General features: G+C 50.3%; 2 long non-coding RNA genes across 5 annotated transcripts; one reads left to right on the forward strand and one right to left on the reverse strand.

The window, feature by feature from the left end:
- Nucleotides 1-10,746: 10,746 nt before the first annotated feature.
- Nucleotides 10,747-18,732, forward strand: LOC112812296 (uncharacterized). Of its 4 annotated transcripts, XR_012381349.1 has the most exons (5): nucleotides 10,934-11,194; nucleotides 11,673-11,875; nucleotides 12,380-12,602; nucleotides 13,496-13,762; nucleotides 15,969-18,732. It is a non-coding gene; the product is annotated as an uncharacterized lncRNA (long non-coding RNA). The 4 variants fall into 4 exon arrangements; XR_003205242.2 differs by lacking the exon at nucleotides 10,934-11,194 and adding an exon at nucleotides 10,747-10,762 and having other exon boundaries at nucleotides 12,380-13,762; XR_012381347.1 differs by having other exon boundaries at nucleotides 12,380-13,762.
- Nucleotides 12,637-23,807, reverse strand: LOC141374451 (uncharacterized). The gene is made up of 3 exons (XR_012381350.1): nucleotides 23,692-23,807; nucleotides 23,008-23,081; nucleotides 12,637-12,757 (listed from the first exon to the last, which is right to left on the reverse strand). It is a non-coding gene; the product is annotated as an uncharacterized lncRNA (long non-coding RNA).
- Between the last annotated feature and the right edge of the window lie 644 nt (nucleotides 23,808-24,451).

Consider the following 24,451-nt stretch of genomic DNA (forward strand, 5'->3'; position numbering starts at 1 on the left):
CTGCCACCTCCCCCAGGGCGAATCCAATGCCAAGTCTCCAAACAGCTCCCAAATCACTCCCCATCTCTGCGTCCCGCTGCCACCCCTTTACATCAGCCACACTGTGCCCACCCTGCTTCCATCCTGCCCCACCAGCATTCATCCCAGAATGAACAACTGTTCTCACCGGCCCTCCCCTGCCACGGTTCATCGGCTCCCGAGCATGGTCCGGCCGACCCGGCGGGCTCTGCCCCTTCCCCAGCCATGTAGCAGACCCCATCCCTTCTGCCTACTGGTTCCAGCCACAGTGGCCTCGGGAGCACTCGTCTCCCTCCCACCGGGGCCCATCATCCCTTATTAAGCCCCTTCACATCCTGCTCTCCTCAGAGACATCATCTCTGACCCTCCTACTCCCATGAGATCAACTCATCTCCCATGACATGTCTTCACAGCACTCTGCTTACTCCTCTTAACCCTTATCACACTTTGTAATTATATATTCGAGTGGCTATTTGATGAACATCTGCCTCCCCGCTTCCTTCGGAAGCTTCTTGAGAGCAGAGGCTCTCTTGTACCACGGCGTCCCCAGTGGCCAGGCGTATACCAGTGGGACGCTGGCATGGAGCTGGCCTGTTTCCTTATGTGTCCCCTCTGTTCCCTTGCCAGGATCCCAAGGGGAGAACTGTAATCTGGGTCCGTATTTCCAGACAGAACCCTACTCCCCCTTGGCCTGGAACATCACAAGGGAACCATCTCGTGGGTGGATGACTACATCTTCTTTTGGTCTTCCTAAGGTTGGTATTTTTTTTTTTTTTTTAAGATTTTGTTTCTTTGTCGGAAAGAGAGAGAGCGCGCGAGAGTGCGAGCAGGAGGAGCGGCGGGCAGAGGGAGAGGGAGAAGCAGGCTCCCATGCGGGGCTCCATCCCAGGACCCTGGGATCATGACCTGAGCCCAAGGCAGATGCTTCACCGACTGAGCCACCCGGGCGCCCCCTAAGGTTGATATCTTAACTATGCTTAAAGAATCCATAATGCATTGTGATAAAATAAGAATAATAATATCTATGGTAGGCATTGGACTGACTCTCGCTACCCAATTATTCCCCCATGAACATCTCTGCGAGCCTTTGTAGTGCACTTTCCCAGCTCTGGCCACCCCTGTGCTTCCACAGGGCAGTGTCACTCCTTTCTGGCTTTTATAGAAGAGAAAGTGAAGGTTTAGGGAGATTAAGTGGTGGCCCCGAGGAGGCCACGCTGGAGCTCAGACCTAGGCAGGCCTCCGTGTCCCAGCCCTGTGACTTTCCCCTCCGTAACTCCCCAGCCTGTCCCACCCCGTCTCCACGGGGTACTGATATGCACTGTCCCCTCTGCTAGCTCGGTGCCCAGCCAGGAGCGGGAGGGCTCACAATGACTGTTGAATGAGTGAATGAATGAGTGAATGAATGCTTCCTTAGCGGCCAGGGCCAGACCCCAGGACACCCTCCCCACTTCCAGAGACCACCTGGAGATGCTGCCTCTAGCCAGGGCTCTATCTCAGAGCCCAGGAGGGAAGGACGAAAAGGGGGCTGGATGAGAGGACAGAGTCAGAGATGGCAGCACCTCCTCAGTACAGCACTTCACAGTTTGCAAAGCCCTGACACTCAGCGCCTCTTACCAAGATCTCCAAGGAGATCTGCCAGTAGCGGAACAAATAAACAAACAAGAAAAGAAGAAAGAAAAGCTCTTTTTTTTTTCCCTCTTTGCAAAGCCACTGTGTGTTCTCTGTAAACAGTTAGGAACCTCACTGCTCAGTGCAGTAAGTAGTTACTTGGTACACACGGCCATTCACATTTATATTAAACACAATTAAGTAAAATGTAAAATTCCACTCCTCAGTCTCACGAGCCACACTGAAAGTGCTCAGGAGCCACACGTGGCTAGGGGCTGCCCTACTGGACAGAATAGATACAGAACATTTCCATCACTGCAGAACATTCTATCGGACAAAGCTGATTTATGACATACAAATAAGCAAAGGAAGGGGGAACCAGCTGCACTGCCATTTCCCAAAGAAAACCACTGCTGACATTTTGGCGTGGATGTTTCCAGTTTTTTCTAGGGGTGGGCATTATGCATTGTTTTTTTTTCCAAAAATGGGTTAATACTGTACAAACTGTTTTACAGCCTTTTTTTTTTTTTACTTATCAAAGTGCTACAAATATCTTTTCGATAACACCTTTTTAAACAGTAGCAAAGTACATGTGTGACTACCACAATTAATTTACCCAATTCTCTATCCGCAGGTGTCTGCATTGCCTCCCCCTGCCCTTTTTTTTAATCTATCAGGGCAACTATTATTTTTTTTGTTTTGTTTTTTTAAGGTTTTATTTATTTTATTTGAGAGAGAGAGCGAGAGAGCAGGAGCGGGGGTAGGGGGAGGGAGGGAAAAGCAGACTCCACACTGAACAGGGAGCCCGACTCGGGCCTTGATCCCAGGACCCCGGGATCATAACCTGAGCCGACGGCAGATGCTTAACCAACTGAGCCACCCAGGTGCCCCCCCTTTTTAAAGGGGGCAACTATTCTTTTTTTTTTACACTTACTTAGGGGTGCCTGGGCTAGCTCAGTCTGAAGAGTGTGTGACTCTTGACATCAGGGTTGTAAGTTCAAGCTCCACGTTGGGGATAGAGCTTACTAAAACAAAACAAAACTGGGGCGCCTGGGTGGCTCAGTTGGTTAAGCGACTGCCTTCGGCTCAGGTCATGATCCTGGAGTCCCGGGACCGAGTCCTGCATCGGGCTCCCTGCTCAGCGGGGAGTCTGCTTCTCCCTCTGACCCTCTTCCCTCTCGTGCTTTCTATCTCTCATTCTCTCTCTCTCTCTCTCAAATAAATAAATAAAATCTTTAAAACAAAACAAAACTGATTTAAATGTTTTGTGTAACAAGAGCTATATTTTATTTTGAAATCACTTAATGATTTTTGTAAAAGTGGTAGTTGGGGCACCTGGCTCAGTCAGTTAGGCGTCTGACTCTTGATCTCAGCTCAGGTCTTGATCTCAGGGTTGTGGGTTCAAGCCCCACACTGGGTTCCATGCTGGGCATGGAGCCTACTTTAAACAAACAAAAAAAAAGTGGTAGAGGCTCATTGTAGAAAATTAAATTAAATATATAAAGTACAAAGAAGAAGAAAAAAAACCTCCCCAAATTACTCTACTCAAAAATAACCACATTTTCTTTCAACTTCATATTGTACGATTTTTTTTTCAAACATACAGAGAGGTTGAAAGAGTAGCATAGTAAATACCCATACACCCATCACCTCGATTCAGCAATTGAAACCACCACATTTGAAACATGTGGGGACCCTATTTCTGAACATCTTTCTGATCTAAACAGATACAAATGTGTATATATAAGAATGACATCACACTTGACATGTTGTTCTGCAATCTGGTTTTTAAAAGTTTTTCACTTGTAATAATAATATATTGCAAATATCTTTTCAAGTTGCACTAAATATTCTTCCATAGAATCATGTTTAATGGTCTCTCAGTATCAGCTGGATGGATCTATCATATTTTTCATAACCAACCTCTTATGGTTGGGCATGGGTGTTTCCAATTTTTCACTATCATGGGAAAAAAAAGTTCAAGGAGGATCCTTGTGTCTTTGTGCCTTTGGGTGGTAATCTCCTGAAGGTAAATTCCTAGACTGGAGATTCAGACCAAAAGGACAAGCCATCCACAAAGGTGGTACCAATTTGCCCCTTCCACTGAAAATGCATGAGACTGTCCAATTATCACATCCGCACCAATACTTTTGCTTTTAGGGCAATTGTGTATTTAAATTATTTATTTTCATATCTGCCTCTCTCCAGAGACGATCTTATTTTGATTGCTCCTTTTTGAATTTTAGACCCTAGCACAATAGTTGGCACATAATAGACGCTTAACAAAAAAATATTGAGTGTGTAATTGCTCCATCTCATGGCTGAGCCTAGGGAGGGGCATGGCACAGAGAATACAGTGGAAATTCATCTTAGCATGACGGATAGGTTTTAAAATCGGCACATAAATAAAATAACCCATAAAATGTTTGTTGCATAAGCAAATGCTTGAAATGCTTCCCCTTTAGGGAAGATGCCACCATGATACCAACAAATAACTTCTCAGTTATTCAAACACTTGCATGCATTTTGTATATATTTACTCAGCACTTACTATGACCCAGGAACTGTTCTGGGTAATACAGCAGAAGATGAAACCAAGTCCCTGCCTTTGTGGAGCTGACATTCTAGTGGGGAGACATACGATAAGCAAATAAATAAAATGCTGAGAATGTCCCTTTGATGGTGATGAATGCCAGGAAGAAAAGTAAAAAAAAAAAAAAAAGAAAGCTAGAAAGTGGCAGAGGTGAGGGAGGGAGGATGGGGTGCTTCTTTATGAGGAGTGGCCAGGGAAAACCTTATTGATGAGCAGAAGTGAACCCTGCGGATGGATCCAGAGTAGTCTCCTTTAGGCAGAGGGGAGAGCAAGTGCAAAAGCCCTGAGGTGTGATTGTGCTTAGCTGCTCCAAGATCAGCAGGGATGCCAGGGTGGCTGAAGGGAGGGAGGGGAAAGCAAGCAAAGAGTGGGTGAGGAGGGGCATGCACAGCTCAGGTAGGACCTTCTACGTCATGGAAAGGTGCTAAGATGTTCTTCAAGTGACAAGGGAGACTTTGGAGCATTTGAAAATAGGATGGAAGTGATTTGACTCATGTTTTTAAAAGATCCTGCTGGCTACTGTATGGAGAATAGAAGGTTGAGGGAGGAGCAAGGGCAGAAGAAGGGAACCCCAAGGCTTTTATACAGATCCGGGCAGGAAAAGATGGTGCCTCAGTGCAATTAGTAGCATCAAGGTGGTGAGGGTCAGATTCTGGACATCTTTTGAAGGTAGGGCTGGAAGTATTTGCACTGGGTCAGGTGAGAGTATGGGAAAGAGGAGTCAGAGATGACCTTCCCCAAGCAATGGGAAGGATGGAGTTGCCATTTGCTGAGATGGGAAGCCCAAGGGAGGATCAGGTTTGGGGGTAAAAATTAAGACTTCAGTTGTGGCTATATTGAGTTTGGGTTTCTTGTTAAATAGCTGAGCAGGGATGTGTGATTCTAGAGTTGAGTGGGAAGGCCTGGGCTGGAGAAACAAATCTACAGTCATCAGCATGTAGGATGCATGTAAAGCCTCAGGACCAGAGGGGAGCACCCCGGAGTGAGCTGGGGAAGTGGAGAGGTCCAAGGGCTGACTTCCAAGGAACTCTAGCTTGGACCTTGGAGAGATGAAGGAGAAGGAGACCGAAAAGGGGTTCCATGAGGTGCGAGGGGAACCACGACAGTAAGGTCCGGGAAGTTTCGGAGAGGATGTGTTCAAGTAGGGGGGCTCAGTCACCTGGTCAGATGCTGATGAGGAGGAGCAGGCATTGACCATTGCATTGGGCAGCGTGAGGTCATCAGTGACCTTGACAACAGCACTTTCAGTGGATCAGAGGGGAGGAAAGCCTAACTAGAATGCACTGAAGAAAAGAAAGGGGAAAAAACCAATTAAGACTGTCAATCAGAAAACTCTTGGAGAACTTTCACTGTAAGACGGAAGCAAAAGAGCCTGTGTGCTTGTGTGCGTGCGTGCGTGTGTGCGTGTGTGCGTCTTCAGATTGGGAGAATGATGGCATGATTGTGTGCTGATGGGAAAGGGCCAGCAGGAGAGGAGGAAACCTGTTGCTGCAGGAGACACAGGAGAAATTGCTGGATGAGCCCCAGAGACAAGAGAGGATGCAGTATGGTGCCCACCTGGAGGGTGTGGTCTTGGGAGTACACTCAAGGGCTCCTTGCGACAGGGAGATGCAGAGAACCGGCCCAGAGGCTGGCAGGTGAGCAGGGGGTGAGGTGGGAGCCTGGGGAAGTTTCCCTCTGATTGCTTCTGTTTTCCCAGTGAAACAGGAAGCAGGGTCATCCATCGGTGGACAGTGGATAGTGCAGGTTCTTTCCCCGGTGTTGCTGCAGATAGCCATGGCTTCCGCGGACCATCAGATGATTAGGTTGGCTTGTATTTAGGGCCACGCGGTAGAAAACACCTTTGAACGCCAGGATCACACTGGGCATGGTGAGAGCCCACACCCTGCTGGGTGGGGGGGACTTGGGGGCGACTGGGGGCAGGTCCCATGAGGTCATGTCCCCATCAAGGTGTGAGTGCCCACAGGGCAGGATGGGAGTGTAACTGCATAGTAGTGATTTGTGCATATGGTGCATCTTCTGGGCCAACACCCTTATTTTACAACATCATTATTTCATTTTATTTCCCGGCTCAGGGTAGAGAGGTTCAATGACTCGCCCAAGATCACGCAGCAGAATCCTCATCGCCCCTGCCATCATCATCTTCATTTTCATAGCCGCTACCTGCCCTGGCCGCTCCATGCTGCCAAGTGCACTTCCTCCTTCCAGCCTCTCTGAAGTGGCCACTTTTGTTGTACAGGTGGGCAAACATTACAGCGCAGATAAGATGCAACCCGGGGGATCATTCTTTCACCCTTTCTGTAAAAAATCTTGGGCAGAGACTGACTGGGGCTGGTAAACCTATGAGACAAGGCAGAAGGGGGGCTCCCCTTGAAACCTGAGAGCAGTAAATTTAAGACCAATAAGGGGAAGTTTTGCTTTGCCCAGAGGGGGTACCAGCTAAAAATACTAGTGGCTACAAGTAGTATTTAGATGAATTCATAGATAGTTGATCTTCACACAACAGTTGGAGTGAGCTTTTAAAAACATAAATCATATCACAACACTTTACTGTTTAAAACTTCCCACTATACTTAGAGTAAAATCTAGACTCTCCCCCCTGGGTGGCTTCCCTGCCTTTCTCTCATGCCCCTCAGCTCCTTGCTTACTTGGGTCCAGCCATGCTGCTCTCCTGGCAGTCTCTTGAGCATGCCAAGTGCTTCCTGCCTCAGGGCATTTGCATGTGCCCTTCTGTCTGCTGGACTACTCTCCTCTCTGCTCTTTGCCTAGGTGACTCTTTCTCATCCTCTATGCCTCGTCCGAAGTGTTACCTCCTACAGGGGGCTTTCCCTGCATGACCTCTTTCTCATCCTCTATGCCTCATCCTAAGTGTTACCTCCTACAGGGGGCTTTCCCTGCATGACCACCCAGCTGAGTCAGTACCTGGTCACTTGGTCTTGCCACCTTGTGGTTTTCTTCCTTGCCCTTATCACAAGACACATTACGTTATTTATTTTGTGTCCATTTCCTTCTGCGGAACAGTGGGTTCCATGAGGGCAGGATCCTGGTCTGTCTTTTCATCCCCATGTCCCCAGAACAAGAACCCTACTGACATAGTGCTTGGCATGTGCTGGTTATCTATTTAAATTAACTTACTCAGTCCCTGCACATCAACCCTGTAGGAGAGGTGGTGTTAGTATCATTCTTATTTTATAGATGAAGAAACTAAGGAACAGATTGGTTAGAAATTTACCCAAGGTTACAGCTAGTGAGTGGCAGAGAAAAGATTAAAATCCAGGCAGGGGGGCTCCAGAGTCTATACTCTTAGCCACAACTCTCTGTTCCCTCTCCAATATTTATTGAGAAGATCATCAGTAGACATTTCAGGAATGAATGAATGAACAAGAGCCAAAGGGAATGGTACAAAAGCCCTTGCAATGTGAGTTTGGGACCCAGCTCTGTCCCCTGTGAACTTGGGTCACTGATCCTAACTCTATTATGAAACAAAAACATAGGTGACCGGCTGGCTCAGTCGGTACAGCATGCAACTCTTGATTTCAGGGTTGTGAATTTGAGCCCCACATTGGGCATGAGATTACTTAAAAGAAAAGAAAAGAAAGGAAACAGAAACACAAAACCTCCCTGAGAATGCCTCAAAGTAATAAGAAAAACCTAACAACCTCATAGAAAAGTGGACAGAAGGCTCGCGAACAGGCTATTTACTGAAAAAGAAGCCAGGATGCAAAATGAACAAATAAAATAATGCTTCATCTGATTAGGGAAATGCAAATGAAGCTGACCTATTAGGAACAATGAAGGAGTCTGATAATAGTAAGTATTGGTGAGGATGTGGAGCAACTGGAACTCTCCTTCATTGCAGTAGATGAAGCGAAAATTGTTCATTGGTACCAGCACTTAGGAAAACAATTTGGCAGCTGTTGTAAAGCTAACCATGTCTTGATGACCCATGATTTAAATCTTAGGCATGTTGCTTAAAGAAACTCAGGTGTGTCTGCACCAAGAGACATGTCTGAGAACCATCATGGCAGCAAAAAACAAGAAACACCCTACATGCCCATTGACTAGAGAGTGGTTGGAGTAGCTGAGGTCCATGTAGACGATGGAGTACTAGACAGCAGAGAAAATGAATGAATGACAGCTGAAATGCAAAGTCATATATTTAGAAACATAGTGACACGTGAAAAAATCAACCCAAGGAGAAATGCCTGTGCATTGTACTTTTTATATAAAGGTAAAAAAGCAAACAAAACAACATGTTGTATAGGATCCATCCCCATATGGTGACACTATTTTTTTCAAAGCAAGTGAACGGTGACCACAAAATTCCGTACTGTATTGACTTCTGGAGGGAGGCAGGGAACAGAACTGGGAGGCACACAGGGGGCCTCAATGGTGCTGGTGAAGTTCTAGTTCCTAAGTTGGGGCAGTGGGTCCACAGATGCTTGTATTCATAAACCAGACATTCAACACACACTTTTTGTACTCATCAAATATTACATAGTAACAAAAATTAAGAACTTCCGTAGTTCCCAGAGTTGTTATAAGGATCAAATGGGAATGTGGATAAAGTTGTTCATTCATTCCACAAGCAACCACCGTATGCCAGGCACCCTCTCAGATACAAGGGAAGATACAAAAAGAGAGAACATGATCCAGTTGGGGAGAGGTGGCTCAAGACAGAGCAGTGAAGAGGACCAGCTCTTTGGAACCAGAGAGACCTGGGTATGAATCCCAGCTCTGCTCCTGACTAGTTGTGTGATCTGGGACAAGTTACCCAACCTCTCTCTTCCTCAGTTTTCTCGTCCGTAAACCAGGAATCACACTCTTGGCAATGCTAGGAGGCTCAGTTAAAGCTCTAAAGATAACTGGCTCGCCATGGTACTGAGCACTGAGCAAGAACTCAATAAAGGTCCCTGTTTGTATGAAGTGCTGAGGAGTTATCGTGGAGAGGAGCATTTCACTCTGCCCAGGTGAGCACTGAATGGGAGGAGAAGTTTGCATTGAATACTGATGGCTCCGAGGGGTCACTGAAGGTTGGAAGCAAGGCAGAGACAGGATTTGTGTCTCAGAAAGATCCATCTGGCTAAAGTGAGGGGCAAGACCAGAGCCAGGAAGTCTGTTTAAGAGGCTGTTAAAATAATCCAGGTGAGAGATTAAGGAGTCCTGAACTAGCAGGTCTGGAGTGCACAAGGACAGGAGGAGTGGAAAGGACAGATTCTAGAATAATTGGGAAGGTAAAACTGATTGGACCGGAAGATTATGTGTGGGGGCAAAGGAGACAAATCACCTGGGACAATATCCAGGTGTGATACCCCGAGACAGGAACCAGAAGGACAAGCAGGTTAGAGGGGAGAGCAAGATGATGCATTCAGAGTTGGTTGAGTTGATTTGGGGTATGTGTGGGGGGTCACTAAGTGGAGATGCTAGGACGTGCTGCCTTTACACCCTGGGCGCTCAGGCAGAGCTCAGCTTGGAGAAGGTAACTGGGAGTGGGTGAAGTTGTCCAGGAAGGCTATGGAGGGCACGCCGTAGTGCGAGGTGCTCATGATCCCAGGGGCAGGCGGAGGAGGAGCTGGGGAGACAGCAAAAGAGCTGACGGCGAGGTGGGAGCACGATAGGAAGGTGGGGGTTTTCCTGAAGCTGAGGAAGGTGAGAGCTTGAAGGAGAATGATGTGGTCCACCCCAAAGTCAGAGGTCGAAGAGTCGCACCGAAGAAGCCACCAGATCTAGCCGTCAGGGGTTGTCAGTGCCCTGGGCAGGAACATTTTCCCAGCACGGTAGGACTCAACTCTGGAGAAGCTTTTCTTTCCCAATGTACCTAGAGTGAATTATGGCCTTTCCAATGTTCCCTCTAGAGCTCCCGTTCACCCTGCCCACCCCCTAGATCCTCAGCATGTTAGCTCAGTGTTTATTCCTGGTGGGACTATAAACTTCAGGAACCACCACCAGAAATCCTGCTAAGCATTTTATCTCATTTGAGCCTGTTTCAGTCCAAGAAGTCTGTATTATTTTCATACCCCCTAACAGATGAGCAAACAGAGGCCCTGCGGTCAGGGACTTACTTGTCCAATACCGGGGATAGGATCCATCCCCAACTTGTGGGTGGTAGTCAAGAAAAACAAACCCAGGACACGTGAACCTACGACATCTGAACTGCGTGGTTCTCAAACTTGAGCCCACATACAAATCACCAGAGATTGGTATGAATTCGCAGACTCTTGGGCCCTAACTGCAGAGATTCTGAATCAGTAGGTGCAAAGCAGTGTCTGGGGACCTGTTTGGTGAACCAGCACCCCAGGTGATTCTCCTGCAGGCGACGGAGGGCCACTCTGGGGGCAACTTTAACCCAATCGTGCACCGCACACACGGTGGGATTTCAGGCAGCAGAGTGGTCCTGGACCCTGAAGCTACTGGTTTCTGGCCATCGGTTAGGGGCCCTGGCTGCGGCTGGGAGCTGGGCTGGGGCTGGGGGAGGCAGAGGGTGGTAATAAAGAAACAACAGGAAGCTCAGCTTTTATTAGCGCTGGGTAGTCGCAGCTGCAGGTGAGTAATCTGATTTCTGCGGCGTCCTGTTTTCTCTGCTGCCTGGCGGTTCCTCGACACCCACTCACCTGCCACCAGCCACGGGGGAAAGGGCGGGCGGGAGGATGGGCGTGGGGCGCCACCCGCCCGGGTCCCTCGCCCGCGCCCACGCGGGCACAGCCGCCGCGCCGCGGCCACGGGCGCACACCTGGTGCGCTCGGGGCGGGAAGCGGGGCTCGCGCGGCGGCGGGGAGGTGGCGCGCACGCGCACTCGCGGCCCCGTCGCCCCCCGCCCGCGCCCCTCTCGCGCCAGCTGCGCTCCTGCCCCCCCCCCCGCCCTTGGGGGAGTTGGTAGGCTTGGTGCCCTCCGGGCGTCGGGCTGGTGAGACTGGGAGAGAGATGTGGAAGTAAATGCTGGACCAATACCCAGGCATCAGGAAGACCCTAAGAGAGGCAAGTCTCAACTGCTCTGGGCCTCAGTTTCCTCATTTGTAAAAGGAGAAAGATGAACCCTTCATCATGAGCCCGTAATGCTAGCGAAGCGCCTAGAACACTCGTGCACAATAAGGGCAGAAGCTGTCATCGTGGCCATTAATGTTGCTGTTGGCCCCATCCGGAAACCGCATTCTCTCTTCTTATCCAGGGATGCTGGCCTTCCGTGCTTCGCAGCCCACATCTGGGAAATCGGGAGGTTGGGGAGGGCTTGGATCAGGAAAGTCCGAGGCGGTTTGAGAGAGTCAGGGACTTGCCCAAGACTGGGGATTGGTTCCATCCTTAACTGAATCAAGTTTCCCATTGTGGAATGGGGTTAATAACACCTTCCCTGACAATCCATAGAGATGTGAAGACCAAATGAGAAACCCAGAAACACTTGGTAAACGATAAAGTGCTGTCCACGTGAAAAGAACTGAAATTATTGTTTTTTTTCCAGGTGCCTCTTTGTCCTAAAGGGTCAAGGAGTAATCAGGACCAAACTAGATTTAGCCAGTGAGTTTTCAAGGAGCGCCTTGAGAAGGGCCACTTGGCATTCATCTCCTCTGGCTGAGCGCACTGCATCCTGCCTCATCGGCCCAGGGGTGGAGAGGGAGATCCTACCCTCATGCGGTTCATGGTCCAGTCAGCCAAGAGGCAAAGGTGTCGGGGGAGCTCTGAGGGTGGGGGGAGTGGACCCCCCTGAGGGGGTAGGTGATACAGGGAGGAGGACTTCTCAGAGGAGTCAGTCTTGAGGAATGGTTGTAGTTCAGGTAGGGAGAAGGGGAGGCACATTCCAAGCACAGACAGTGCCAGGAGAAAAGTCTGGGGACAATAAAGTACGTAGTGTGTTCAGGGAAGGGCATGAAATGTCTGAAATGCAGGGTGGGAAGAAGAGAGGGGTGCAGGATGATGATAATTGGGCAGAGCTCCATAGGGAGCTTGACTTTGTCCTGACGTTGATGGGGAGCCTTGCAGGGTTCAAAGCAGGGGAGCCATGTGGTCAGGTGTGGGTTCTAGAGAGATCACTGTGGTAACAGGTACGGAGGATGGATAAAAAGAAGAGGAAAGAGGACAGTTTGAAGCTGTTGCAGTGAGTTGGAAGTGGCGTGAACCAAGGTAATGGAACTTTCTTTTTTTTTAAGATTTTAGTTATTTATTTGACAGAGAGAGACAGCGAGAGAGGGAACACAAGCAGGGGGAGTGGGAGAGGGAGAAGCAGGCTCCCCACTGAGCAGGGAGCCCGATGTGGGGCTCGATGCCAGGACCCTGGGATCATGACCTGAGCCGAAGGCAGACGCTTAACGACTGAGCAACCCAGGTGCCCTGTAAAGGAACTTTCTGAAACAGAACAGCAGTACTTATGGTAGAACAATTTGAGGGAGAGAAGGTAAAGACAACTGAATTTTCTGTCTCTGGAACCCAGGAAAGGAGCAGGGGGAGGTTGCCTTCTGGGTACATGTCAGACATCCATTTCTCCAAGAGCCATCTGCCCCAGACCCCCAGATGTGGGAGGAGATAAGATCTGACATTACCAATGGGAGGCTAGAGAGAGAGAAGAGAATATTGTATTAGGAATCTTTGGTTGTAAGTGACCCAAACTCTATTTGAACCAGGTTAAGGGGGAAATTTTTTTTAAAGGAAAAGGAGAGATTGAGAATGTAGTGGCTCCTTTACCTTGGAGTTTCAAAGGGTGTGTCAACTTCAGGCACTGCTGGATCCAGGGTTCCTAATAGTGTCTGTGTTATTTCCCCACCATCTCATCGGTCAGTTCTGTTGGTTTCTGCCTATCTTGAAGAATAGGCCTTCTTCTGTCCCATGGCAGACAGACCATCTCCAGTCCCAGGAGAGATGCTCACATGTTTACATTCTGTCAGCTCACACTTCAGAAGGAAGGGTCAGTGGTCCCTACTAGCTGTATCGATGGTCCCAGGAAGGGCTCTGATTGACCCAGCCAGCATCACATGCCCCAGCCCAGTCACTGTACCAAGGAGAATGTGGCACTGTGGTTGGCTTCCTTGCCCTTCCCAGCTTGTGGGACCCCGAGATGGACCCCCATTAGCCCACGTGGACAGGAAATGAGAGGGGTTGGAAATATGCCAGACAGGTACAATAAGCTGGCGTACATCCCTGGCAGGTACATCCCTGCCTTGATTCAGTCCAAGGCTTGGAGGGGGGACCTCGGAGGACACCAACATCTACGAGATGGACAGAACTTGAGAAGGAGACCGAGGAGTATGCGAGAGGTTCTGGGTCTCCCAGGGTCTTCTCTGTCTCTTCCAGGGAAGTTCTGCAAGGAGTGAACGGGCAGAGGCAAATCCTGGAAGGGGTGACAGGCTCCTACTGTTCTGGGCTCCACCCAGCCACCCTCACCTGGGTGGAAAGGCTGTGGGCCCTGCTTCAGCCAATATAGGCGCTCCCCACTCCCCCAGCAGAGCCTGTTTCCTTATCTGTGAAATGGTGATTCCAACAGAACACCCACCGCAGAGGGAGACTGAGAGTATGAGGAAGATGGCACCGGGAAATCCTTATCTCAATGCCTGACACGTAGTAAGTGCTCAATAAATGGGAGCTGTGTACAGTGCTGGTGGAAGAAACTGGAGCAGTAATAGCACCCAGATTCCTGCTGGCATATAGGGTGGAAAGTACAGCCAGAAAATTCAGCACCACTGAGGCATCATTCATTCATTCATTCATTTGTTGACCAACCCTTAACTGAGTACCTGCCGTATAGCAGTCCCTATGTCAGACGTGGCAGATGTCAAGAAGGCTAGAGCACAGGAGTCTGAGGTAGTGTGGGATAGAGACGTGGTGGCCGATAGTTATGACCTGAGGTGGTAAGCACCACAGGGACTGGGCTGTGGGAGCTCAGAGAAACTCAGTCCTATGGAGGCACCCGGGCAGCCCCCTAAGAAGTCAGAATTTGAGCTGGGTGAAGACAGAGCTGACATTGCAAGTGTGCTCACAGTGGGCCAGGTACTGGGGGTGCCAAGCCTATGAGGTAGGGACTGTTGTCCCTGTTACATGGATGAGGGCCTGGGGGCCCAGAGAGGGTAGGCAGCTTGCTCAGGGTCACCATGCTTGTAAGTGGGGGCACTGGGGCTGGCTAGGAGCCTGATCCCCCTGGATGAGTTTAACAGGTGGAGAGAAGAGAGACAGGATGGCAGGCAGAGGGAAAAAGACAGTGTGACCCAGCCATCTGGGATGGGCTTGGGGAGCCAGGATTCCCACACAGGGAAGGGCCACACCTCTGAGAGTGTGGGGCAGGGGCAGTAGGACAAGCACAAGGTGGGAGCTGTGACCTCCAGCAAGTCCAGTGCCTCCTGGAACCTAACTCTCCTTATCAGTAAAATGGGGATAAGGAAGTCTGTTATCTTCATCCTCATTTCACAGATGAGAAGGCAGATTAGATCAAGGCCATCTGGCTGCAGGGCCCCCACGCTGAGCCACAACACCGTGGTTCTGTTGGAGCAGATGAGATGTGGGAGTTCACTGCCAACCCTCCTCTCTGTATCAAGGGTAGCCATGGAGCGCACCCCAAGGGAAGTGGGGAGCCTCCACAGGAGAAGCCCTCAGAGGAGCCCAGGAGACAGTCCTGTGCTCTTATACAGAAATCCAATCTCTTAAGACCCTTAGAGACAATATCATGCGTGCACCGGCGGGACGGTGCTTGTAACTTGCAAATAGAGAAACTGAGCCCAGAAAGAGGGAAGTGACTTGTCCAAGGCCACACAACCAGCTGGTAGTAGAGATCCATCTAGAATGCAGGTTGCCTGACACCTGGTCCTGCTCTCTTTCTCTATTCCATAATCCACTCCTCACAAATGACCTCTCCCCTGCCTCTATGCCAGCAATCTCTGCCGGTGCCGAATGTTTAGTGTGGACCAGGCATTTCATCTGTCTTTATGTCTGGTCCTCCAAACTACCCTAGAAACTACCCTATCCAGGGTAGCCACGGGGGCTGGAAATAGACAGATAATGCATGGTTTACTGATAGTACATTACGAAACATGTAAAGTACTAATCTGTCCAGACTCTGCCGTCCTAGAAGTGATACAATCCCATTTTATGGAAGAGAGAACTGAGGCTAGAGATGTGACAAGTCTGCCTCGGGGGCTCACAGCTAGGAAACGACAGGGTGAGGATTCGTGTGTGGTCATTTCTGACTCCAAAGCTGGAGTGTCCTGTCTGCACCCCGAGCAGCTGTCAGGTAAGGGATGAGCAGACCTGCCAAGGGAGGTGAGGAGTGCAGGCTGGAGGCTCTGATCCCCGGTCACCAGGAAGGTAACGGTTCTTATAGTGGCTCAACGGAGAGTCCTTGAAGTCAGGCTCCCTGGGTTTGAGTCTTGTTCTGCCATTTCTGCCCTCAGGCAAACCCCTGGTCCTCTCTGAGCCCCAGTTTCCTCATCTGTAAAATGGAGATGGTAATAACGTCGTCTGCCTCGGTGAGTTGTTGGAGGGTTAAATTAGTACGTGGCACACCGCGAAGGCAGTGGAAATCTGGCCTCTTGTTTGCTGGCATCCTGTATGTATGGCATTTGGTAGTGGTGTTCTGTCCCGTCTACCATTAACGGTGTTTGCACAGCACTTGTGTGTTCTGGAGCTGGCCACCTGGACTCTGCCACGTGCTAGCTGTGTGGTCTAAAGCTTAGAGGGAGATTGAAGGTCAGGCTCCTGGAGTTTAAGCCCCGGGTTGCTCATTGCATGGCCTTGCATATCATTTTGTATTGATAATTTCATATTATTTTTCTTAAAGGGGTTTCCCAATACCGTCTAGACTCTACTACCATCCTGCAGAATGTGGATCCACTCCTGTGTGTGCAGTGTACCTGGCCTCTCCAGTGCTTCGGTTTTCTCATCTGTTAAGTGGAAAGAGAGTTATTGTGCTGATTAGATGCAGTCATATGTGTAGAATGCTTTAAAAGTGACTGGCACGTAGTCAGTGCCCTATAGCTGTGGGCTTCTCAAGTGAATCTCCAGCTAGTAAATATGCTAAATGCTGGTAAATGTGCGACATGGTTTCCATTGGTCATGTTCTTTAATTATGTTTAATTGTCACAACCACCCTACCCATTTTATAGGTGAGAAAACAGAGGCTCAGAGAGGCGAGGTCACAGAGCTTGGAAGCCAAGTGGGTCTGATGACAGAGCCATGCCCCTAACCTTTGCCCTGATACCTCCCTGTTTATGAGGGGCCACCTGGCAGCCGGACCTGGAAGACTTAGGTCACACTGCAGGCAGGCCCCCGCCCCTTGCAGGGAGTCCGTGAGACCCCTGCCGGGGAAGAGCCCCCCCCCCCAAGTCTAGCTGGGCCTCGGGCTCTGCCACACCTAGTACCCTTGTCCCTCCTGCCCCCCCTAGAGCTTCCTCTTGAGCCCCTGTCACCAGAGGCCCTGGCCCAGGTGGGGCGGGGGCCAACGGGTGACAATGACCGATTTAGAAAGTAAAGTTGCTTCTCAAACAAATAAGAAAGAAGAGGAAAGAAAGAAATGGCCTGCCCGCTTCCTGCCCTACTCTCTCTCCCAGCACCTGGGGCCCAGCTGTGAGCTTTTCACTGCGTGTTTGTTCATCCTGCCTCGAGGAGCTTCTTCTTAAAGCTCCAGGCCCCCTCCACATGGGCGGAGGGATGTTCATGGAGCCAATGGAAATAAGCACCCTCCATGATTGCTGCATTGTCACTGTCTAGAGGATTGTTTTGGACAACAATACCAATAATCATAACAATCTGGGTTTCCTGCACTTGGCAGAGGGGGGGTTATCGGCTTAGACTTGGGTGTGGCCGTCCTGGCTGTGATTTCTGAGGTGTGAAGGCCCGGGCAGGTCATTATGTCTCTCTGGGCCTCAGTTTCCTTGCCTGCAGAGTGGGGATAGGGGAGGGCTGACGGAGACAAGCATGAGCACCCAACACACAGTGCATGGCCGGGTGGCAGCTCCTCGATCGGTCACTAAAGCCGGGGTCACCCAGGAGCACAATTTTAAGAGCCTCCCCGGACGTGGTGGGAGAGCGCAGTGGAATGGGAGGTGGAGTGAATGCCTGGCACGTTCTAGCCTCTGTTGTAAGGGTTTTATGCACAATTGCTCATTCCATCCTTACCACACCACATGGAGTAGATACTCTTGTCCCTGTTTTACAGATGAGATCAAGACACCAAAAAGTGACCTGTCCAAGGTCACTGCATCCGGTAGGTGCAGAGCCAGGATGAATCCAGCCTGTCCGGATCCAAAACCAGTGCTCTTAGCTGCATCCATGGCCCTCAGGGCAGCTGTGGCTGCACTGGATCTGCTTTGTCGGGTCACCACGGACAAGCCATTTCCTTCTCCGACTCAGCTCTTGATCTACAAACCGAGCAGCCCGTAACACCAGCCTACAAGACATTATACAGTCCTAAGGGAGAGGCGTGGTCAGATTTAGTGACCCTGAAGGGAAAGACCTCGAGTGAACATACCACAGGCTCTGGAAGCTGCCCGTGGCCATCACTCCCGCAATTATTATTAGTTTGACAGCCACAGGCGAGAGCCAGCCTAGAGGATGCTGAGGGCCCTGCCCAGCTCTGAAAATCTAAATCCTGTGGTTGCAGCTGGGGAGTAACTCCAGGAGGCACCTGGTGAGAGGTGGCTCCACCCGTTGGGGCTAAATAAATCCCCAAGGCTGCCACCAGGCAATCTGCCAGTCACCTGCCCTAATTAATGGTAAAGTCACCAACCCTGCTTCTCTGCGTCCCTTCCATCCCCCACGAGCTGTGTGGCCCTGGAGAGATGGCTCAACCTCTCTGAGACAGGAAAAGGACATGACCTTGCAGAGTTTTGATGCATTAGAGATAATGTAGACAAAGTGCTCAGCACAGTGCGTGCCACGTAGCTGAGAAGAGATGATGAGAACCTGAGCCCGGGGCCAAGCTGCGTCCCATTCCTGCGCCATTTCCTGTTGTGTGCCCTTGGGCGAGTTCCTTGGCCTCTCTGAGCCTGGAAAACGGAGGAGCCCTGCACCTGGCATACAGCAGTTGTTTACCTAAAGATTGTGCTTGGGTGACCATTTTTTGCACTTTATAAGGATGTCCAGAGGCCCTGAAAGATCCTGGGGGCATAGTGTTCCCTCCAGTGCCGGATTTCTCTGTCTGCCCCTCTGGAACTCCCCAAGGCCCTTCTCCATCCTGTTCTGTGCCCTGATAGGTGAATTTTGTGGGTGACATCAATGGCCTCCTTGGCCCTTTGGCTTCTGGTTGGGCAGGGCAGGGCAGGAGGGCAGAGGGCATGCAGGAGGGCTCCCCGAGCCCTTCCTGCAGGGTGGCCACGGCTTGGCCGTGTCCCTCACCCAAGGGCTCTGGCCCCTGCAGGCGGCCCCTTGCGTGCATACATCTCTGGCCCCGGGTCTGGGTAACTTCTCCCTCTCCATCCTTCGGGCTAGAGGTGGTAACAGCTCCCCGTTGTTGCCAACCCTAGGACACTGCACCATCCCTCTTGGTAGCCCTGAATCCTGACCACATCTTTGTTAATAGTCTCCTAATTAAACTCTCTTCAAACGACTCCACTTGAGTGCACCATCTGTTTCCTGCCAAGGCCCCGATCATGGTTTTAGCGTGACATGTATCCTGTTGTATTCGTCAAGGACTCCAGGTACGATAGAATAATAAAAATCCACACTGTTCGGGGCGCCTGGGTGGCTCAGTTGGTTAAGCGACTGCCTTCGGCTCAGGTCATGATCCTGGAGTCCCGGGATCGAGTCCCACATCGGGCTTCCTGCTCGGCAGGGAGTCTGCTTCTCCCTCTGACCCTCTTCCCTCTTGTGCTCTCTCTCATTCTCTCTCTGTCAAATAAATAAATAAAATCTTTAAAAAAAAAAAATCCACACTGTTCTCCCATATACATATTTATCCTCTTGAGTAACTTGTGCTGAGTCTCTGCTGTGTGCCAGGCTCTGTACAGGGAGCTGGGAGCAGAGATGACCATGATCTAGCTCCTGACCCCCAGGAGCTTCCAGACTAGCTGGGAGACAGACACCTCAAGAGACAACCATAGTATTTGCCAAAAGCCATTATAGGAGCATGTATAAACCCTGAGGTTCAGCAGAGAAGGAACAGTCATGCTCCGGGGGAGACTGGGAAGGCTGCGAAACAGAGGGACTTTTGAGTGGCAGCATTAAAAGATTGTTAATAACATATTTTATTTAACCAAATATTTCAAAATATTACCAATGTATAATATCATCAATTAGAAGTGATACAAAAATTCTTAAGGATTTTTGCATTTTTTCCCAAGACTTCAAAATCCAGTGTTGATTTTACACCTAGTGCACGTCTCCATTCAGCCAGACCCCGTTTCAGGTGCTCAGGAGGCACAGGTGGCTGGCCTTGAGTGGCATCTCATTGAGCGGCAGGGATCAGGGTCTGCTGAGCCTCACAACAGATCTGCGAGCCAAATGGTACTGTTTCTCCCACTTTACAGATGAGGAAGCAGACTCAGGCGTTGGGTCACTTGCCCGAGGTCACACTTCCTGATGGGGCATGATTTGAACCCACATCTCTGTGGTTCCAAAGCCTGTCTGTTCCTGCTGCCCTGTTCTGCCTCGGGGCCAATCCCTGTTCCCTAGAGTGAAGCAGCTGACAGGGACTGAGAAGATAAAACTTCAACTGACGTCCTCTGACCCCGAATCCTGTAATGTTTCTACATCAGTTAATTCTATGGGACAGATTGGGGGAAGGTAACAACCCTCCAAACTGGGTTCTGACCCCTGTTCATCTAGGGTCTCTGAGGATAGGGCAGCCAAAGAGAACTGGGGACTGCTGGTACATTGTACAATTCTCTTTTGGGGGGAGTTGTGAATGGGTGGAAGGCCCGGGCTGCACCAGAGGGGAGGTCTGCCATGGTAATGGACTAGGTATGCTGGACAGCAAGTCACCTCGGTGTCTTCACCTACACCACACTCAGCAGTCCCTTCCCAGCTGAAGACACTGGATTGTCCAGAAATACCCACTCCTGAGCCTAGTGGCGTACTTGGAGTTCACAGTGAATTAGTCACAGTCATTTTCACACTGATACAGGGGAATTTAGTTGGGATGATAAAGGTTAAGGCCTTCTGATGGGCAGCTTACCCAGGCTCTCATGTGCAAGTCCTGGGAGGATTCTTAGACCCATATCCATGCTTTGGAGGAGAACCCAGAGTCATGGAATAATGGCTTAGAAGCAACGGGAGTTCCCTGGCAAGTCCAGACTATGTGTCTGGTGACTGCAGAGATGCGTGTGATACTAAAATTCGTGATCAGGGGTGCCTGGGTGGCTCAGGCGTTAAGCATCTGTCTCTGGCTCGGGTCATGATCCCAGGGTCCTGGGATCGAGCCCCGCATCGGACTCCCTGCTCCGCGGGAAGCCTGCTTCTCCCTCTCCCACTCCCCCTGCTTGTGTTCCCTCTCTCACTGTGTCTCTCTGTCAAATAAATAAAATCTTAAAATAAATAAATAAATAAATAAATAAAAATAAAATTCGTGATTGGTAGCTGAGTATTCACCCACCTCTTCGCTGTTGTCCACTGTCCACCTGCCTATAGAATCAGTCATCCATCCAACCATCCATCCATCCCCTGTCCACCTGTCCACCCCTCCAGCAACCATCTCTCGAGTCCCTCGTTCTTTCCTCCACCCATTCACTCATTTCTCCCCATTCTGTCCTCCACCGGGTCCTGTGCTGGGCGCTGAGTGTGCAACAATGGGTAAGACTCAGATCTTCATTCAAACCCAGTGAGGGAGACTGACACTTCGTCTAAGTGAGGGAGGCCAGTGTGGTGATGGATGGTTCTCGGAGGTGCAGTGGGAGCTTGGAAGAGGAGCTGCCCAGATGTCCCTGAGAGTGTCAGAGAAGGCTTCCTGAGGAAGGGACACCCGAGCTAGTCTTGAAAGAGGCACAGGGACTTGTGAAGCCAGAAGAAGGCAGCCTGGCTGATGAGTTGGGCAGTGATGCAGGGTGGCCAGTGACACAACAGAACCCGCAACAGAAGCTGGTGGGAGGAAATGAAGGAAGACTGGCCCACCGCCAGGATCTCACCCCAGGGTTTCCAGAGTGGCTTAAAAATGGTGACAGGGCGCCTGGGTGGCTCAGATGGTTAAGCGTCTGCCTTCGGCTCAGGTCATGATCCCAGGGTCCTGGGATCGAGTCCCGCATCGGGCTCCCTGCTCCTTGGGAGCCTGCTTCTCCCTCTGCTTCTCTCTCTCTCTCTCTCTCTCCCTCTGTCTCTCATGAATAAATAAATAAAATATTTTTAAAAAATGGTGACAACTCAGGGGCACCCGGCTGGCTCAGTCGGTGGAGCATGTGACTCTTGGTCTCAGGGTTGTGAGCTCGAGCCCCAACGTTGGGTGTAGAGATTATTTAACAATAAAATCTTAAAAAAAAAGAAAGAAAAGAAATGGTGACAACTCAGAAGTCTGCATCAGCCTTCCCCAGCCATGCCGTCACTTAGCACAGCACAAGGTCTGAGATTTCAGAGCTGGAAGACCTAGAGAGCATCAGAGTTAGTCCTGCTGTTGTAAATCAGGGGAACTGAGGCCTCGAGAGGAGAAAGGACACGCCAAGTCACAGAGTCGGGGGTGAGGAGGCGAGCTGAGGTCTCTAACTTCCATGCCCGTGTTGTTTGGCTAGAGTCTAGGCCCCCTCCCCCATCCTCAGCAACATTGGAGGCCAAACGCTTGCAACCCCTCAGTGCCTGGCACGGTGCTGGGCCTGGAGATGGGGACCTTCCATGTTGCCCCTGCCTCCTGCCCTGTCCCCACAAACAACCAGATTGGTAGAGCTTATTCATGCTCTATCCATTGTCCCATGTAATTCCCACAGCAGTCCCAGAGGACTGGCATTACTACTCCCTTTTACAGAAAAGGAGGCTCAGAGAGGGGAAGGGGTTTGCCCAGAGTCACACAGCTCAAACACAGCGGAGCCAGCATCCTGACTCCCCGTCCTGTACCTGATCCGAGACACCAGGCGACACCTCACATAGCTTTGAATATTCTGGCCCCAGATTGACTCTGTGCCACGGAAGTCAGGGGCTGTGGACAGTTCAGCAGGGACATGGACGTGAGGGAAGGACCCCGAAAAGGAACCCCCAGAGATTGTTTTCACCTGGAACCTGCTCTACCCCGCCCAGCAATGGAAAATGTGTGTCAGAGGAAGCTGCTGGTTGAGGATGGGGTAGGTATGCGTGGGTGACAGCATTTGGAGGGGCACCACGGGGCGGGCAGGATGTGCTGGGGGTGGGGGGCAAGGTTGGGGTGCTGGAGCAGGTTGCAGGTTTCTGCCCCCCGCCCGCTGCCTTTTTCTTTCTGGCTCTCACTTTCTTTCTCATGCTCTCAGAACTAACAGTGCAACTTTCACTTCCAGGCAGACGGGCAGGCTGTCCTGTGAAAGCTGTCCCCATGTTCTACCTTCCAGATCTCCTTGGTCAATTCTCTGCTCAATAGTTCAGTCAACAAGCATTTATAGAGCACCGGCTGTGTGCTCAGATGCAGGGATGCAGGATGGCCCCTTCCCGGAGAAGTACATAATCTCGTGGAGACAGAAATATGACAAGACAGGTACAATACCTGGATGACACAATCCAGTGAGGGCAGTGGGAGTAGTGGGCAGAGAGACCTTCTGGAAGACAGTACACCAAGCATAAGGGAGGTAATAGTAACTGCTCTTCCATGTGCCAGATTAAAAGGCTAAGCCCTTTAAAGTCTTTTATACCCATCCATCCTCAACTCTGTGAGATAGGAGCTGCTAGTATTCCCATTTTACAGGTGAGAAAGTTGAGGCATTGGGATAAAAACTTACCCAAGGTGTCACTGCTAGACTCTAGGAAATGGGGGAACCAGGATTCAAATCCAGGCAGTCTGCTCTTCACCGCCCTACCGAAGAGAGGGAAGAGGGAACAGGTGTTGGGAGCAATAAGAGGGAGGGCCCCCCCAAGGAGGTGGTGTATCGGCATTAATAGTGGAGGGCAAAGTGCTGAGAAGAGAGGCTGGGGAGCATTCAGGGTCCAGGCAAGGAGTCCCTCCAAGCATCACGTGGGGAACTGGGGAGTTGTGGACAAGTTTTGAACAAAAGAGTGACATGGGCATGTCTATTCTAGAAAGGGACCCCCCGGGCGCCTGGGTAGCTCAGTTGGTTAAGCAACTGCCTTCGGCTCAGGTCATGATCCTGGAGTCCCAGGATCGAGTCCCACGTCGGGCTCCCTGCTCAGCAGGGAGTCTGCTTCTCCCTCTGACCCTCCTCCCTCTCGTGCTATCTCTCATTCTCTCTCTCTCAAATAAATAAATAAAATCTTAAAAAAAAAAGGGACCCCCCCCCCCTTTAAAGTGGTGATCGGTGCGAGCAATGGACAAAAGTTAAATGTGATTTGTTTCAATGTGTTATTAGTTTCCTAAGGCTACTGTAACAAGGTACCACAAAGCCAGGGTTAAGGGAACAGAAATGTGTTCTCTCTGTGTTCTGGACGTTAGAGGATTGAAAACAAACCTCATTGGGGTCATGTTGTCTAAGACTCTGGGTAGAGTCCTTTCTTGCCTCTACCCAGCTTCTGGGGGTGGCCACGGATCCTTGACATTTCTTGGTTTTTAGCTGCATCACTCCCGTCTCTGCCTCTGTCTACAATGGTGTTTCCCCTGTGCAGCTCCCTCTTCTTAGAAAGACACCAGTCCTATTGGACTAAGAGACAACCCCACTCCCCTATGACCTCATCTTAACTAATTATATCTGCAACAACTCTATTCCCAAATAAGGTCCCATTCTGAAGTCCTGGGAGTCAGGACTTCAACATATCTTTTGGGGGGTACAAAATTCAACCCCTAACAGATGTCATTAAAGTGCTTGTCCTATAGATGAATCTCAAATCTGAAAAAAAAACTGCTCCATAGATCTCATGTCTCAGTTTGAGATTCAGGAGATCTGGCCTCAGCATATTTGTCCCCCACACTAATACTTTGCCCTAGTGAGTACTAAATAAATGTTTGAGAAATACTTGACTTGTGGTCCCCTAAGGCTCTCAGGTCTGTCCTTAACAAGTTAGAGAAATAGACTAAAAGTCCCCAGAGAACGAAGTCAAGCCGCCCTCTGTCCCAGATTCCTTAGGCAGCTGTTCCACTGACCTGGGCACCCCCTGCCCCCCTGCCTGGGCACCCGCATGGGGAAATAGCCGGTCATGAGAAGGATGGAGAGGAGAGGCCTCAGCTCCCTCCCTCTCTGGATTAAGTAAACCCGCTGTGCTCAGTCCTCTCCC

This window comes from Callorhinus ursinus, unplaced genomic scaffold (assembly GCF_003265705.2).
Source record: "Callorhinus ursinus isolate GAN/ISIS: 27379988/994484 unplaced genomic scaffold, GSC_fseal_2.0 scaffold18, whole genome shotgun sequence".
In the NCBI taxonomy this organism is placed as follows: domain Eukaryota; kingdom Metazoa; phylum Chordata; class Mammalia; order Carnivora; family Otariidae; genus Callorhinus; species Callorhinus ursinus.